The following is a 2,703-nucleotide window of genomic DNA, read 5'->3' as shown; positions in this document are numbered from 1 at the left end:
CACTGTGGGTCTGGCTGACATATTCTGGAATTATCACCTTAGCAGAAAGCAGGGACTTGGGATCCTCTGGTAGATTTGGGATGGTTGAAGAAGAGAAGAAGACCTGGAGTGGAAAAAGGAATAGACACTGTCTAGAAATGCATTCAATCAACGGATGTTTATTGAACACTTACTATGTCCTGGGCCCTGAGCTGGGCAGGGGGGTTGGGGTGAACAAGAGTGACTGGCTTTGTGTAGGACAATAGGTGTTTCTCAAGCTTGAATTACACCAGCATCACCATGGATGATCATTAAAACCCAAGTGCCCAGCTGGGCGTGGTGGCTCACACCTGTAATCCCAGCACTTTGGGTGGCCAAGGCGGGCGGATCACCTGAGGTCAGGAGTTTGAGACCAGCCTGGTCAACATGGCAAAACCGCATCTCTACTAAAAATGCAAAAATTAGCCAGGCATGGTGGCACATGCCTGTAATCCTAACTACTCGGGAGGCTGAGGCAAGAGAATCGTCTGAACCTGGGAAGTGGAAGTTGCGGTGAGCCGAGATCGCACCATTGCACTCCAGCCTGGGCAACAAGAGTGAAATCTGTCTCAAAAAAGAAAAAAGGAAAAGAAAAGAAAACAAAAACCCATGTCCCCAAGCCTCTGTTGATCCAGTTAGTCTATAGGGCCCAGGAATCTGCACTGAAACAAGCATTTCCCCTTCCCTTTCCCAGTGATGTAGCTGTAGGTGGTCTTGTGACCACACTTTGAAAAGCCCTGGTGGCAGGTCCAGAGTTCTAAGAACAGCCTGGAGTTTCAGGGATTCATGGAGGTAGAAAGAGGGAGGGAGGGAGGGAGGGAGAGAGGGTGTTGTCAAGAAGAGTTAGCCAGGGTAGGAGGTGACAGGCAGGGTCTTCTCCTCATGGCCTGCCATGCCTTGAGAGGAACTGGGGATCCACCAGGCTCTCTCTGCCTGCAGATCCCCCATGGCCCTTCACCATCACTCAGGGGCCTCCCTGGACCCTTCCCTGGGATCAGAGGGTCTTCCACACTGAGGCCTCCAAGCACCTGTTGATTTCCAGCTTTCATTTCTCTCCGGGCCCCAGGGCACCTTCTCCTGAGTCTATAAAGGGTGGGCATTAATGGGAAAAGGTGGCAGAGACCCCAGACCACACTCCCCACTCTGTAGCCCTGACCCCTGGTCTCAGAGGGCTTCCTGGAGTCAGTGTCTAGGCTGAAGAGGGAGAGCCTGAGAGGATGAGATTTGAGGAAGCAGGAATAGAGGTTGAGAGGGAAGGCGAAAGGAGGGAGGCTGCCCCTCCTCCCCTCCAGTGCTCGGTGTTTGATGCCGGGGGTGCCGAGACATCTCCTCTCCCGGAAACTCAAGGCCAGACAGATAAACACAGATGGAGGGAGAGACTCGGCTGCTTTATTTATGGGCCCGGTGACAGGCCCTCTCCTGTCTCAGAGTCACTAATCTACCAGGCGGAAGAGACATCCCACTCCCTCGCCACCTCCCTCCCTCCTAAGACTGGGGCTCAGCCAGGCTCCAAGCCTCCCTTAGGTGGTCAGGCAGTGCCAGCTCCTCTGGGCTAGAGGAGAGTGTCCAGAGGCTCAATAGACACCCTCTCTCCCTCCCCCCAAAAAACAGGGTGTCCTTCCTCTTGAGAAGATGGACACTTCAAAGGCCTTGACTTGGGAAGTCCCTGAAGAGACACCCTGGGCTGCCCCAACTTGAGTCTATCCAGAGCAGGGTTGATTGGTGGGGGACCCCATGATGTCCCTAAGGGGTCAGACCCAGAGCTGAAGGGTGCTGCCTCCTGACGTTTCCGTCAAATTTACTTTCTCTAACAGCAATTAACACTCAAATAAAGGGGTCTTTGGGGACCCATCTTAATTGCTCCATTTTCTCCACCTCCACCTTCTCCTTACCCATCCCCACTTTCACAGACCTGCTCCTGCCACCCTCCAATGAAGGGTTAAATTTCACTGTGGCTGCTGGAGGGGCCACCAGGAATAGCCCCGCCTCCCATCAGCTGGGAAACATGGGGCTCTCTGACTTCCCTGATTGCTTCAGTTCCCTCTCCCTGCCCTGTGTCTGTCTGCCAGTGCCCCTTCATTCTGCCATCTTTACCCAGGTCTACCCCAAATCTCTGCATGAGGGCAGAATTGACTCAGCCTTACAGAGAGAATGGGTTCCTTGGTTCCCAGGGTCAGAGATCAAAGAGCACCAAAAGGGCAGGAAGCAGAGGGGGTCAGGGAGGGGGCAGATCCATACCTGTCGGTGGCTTTGAGGCCGGACACTCAGAGCCTTTAAAGCCCCAGAGATTCGGGGATTTGGCTCATGGGATCAGACTACCCGGCTCGCTGACTCACAGTGGCCAGACCCAGACTGGGACCTGCTCAACTCGCCCCTCTCTTTTTCATTTAAGCGACTTTGGGTCATCCATGGGCCAGGAAGCCAGGGAGGAACTTAACGAAAGCAACATGTTTCCCCCTCCCATGGCCCCACCCCATTATTGGCACCTTGTCTGAGCACACACACCCGAGCCTGGGGAAAAGGGGGTGATCTGCAATCCTGGCTCAGATTTGCAGTGAAGTCCTAGGTGGTTTCTTCCCCCTGTGAACGGGCATAGTTTGGGGGTAAATGGCATTTACTGGCCTCTCCCCCAACCCCCTGCCAAATCAATTTCAGATTCTCCTCTAGAAAGCTTTTCCCCAATAA

Source organism: Theropithecus gelada, chromosome 16, assembly GCF_003255815.1.
Source record: "Theropithecus gelada isolate Dixy chromosome 16, Tgel_1.0, whole genome shotgun sequence".
In the NCBI taxonomy this organism is placed as follows: domain Eukaryota; kingdom Metazoa; phylum Chordata; class Mammalia; order Primates; family Cercopithecidae; genus Theropithecus; species Theropithecus gelada.
The sequence above is the reverse complement of the archived record's forward strand: the minus strand, read 5'-3'. Positions refer to the sequence as shown.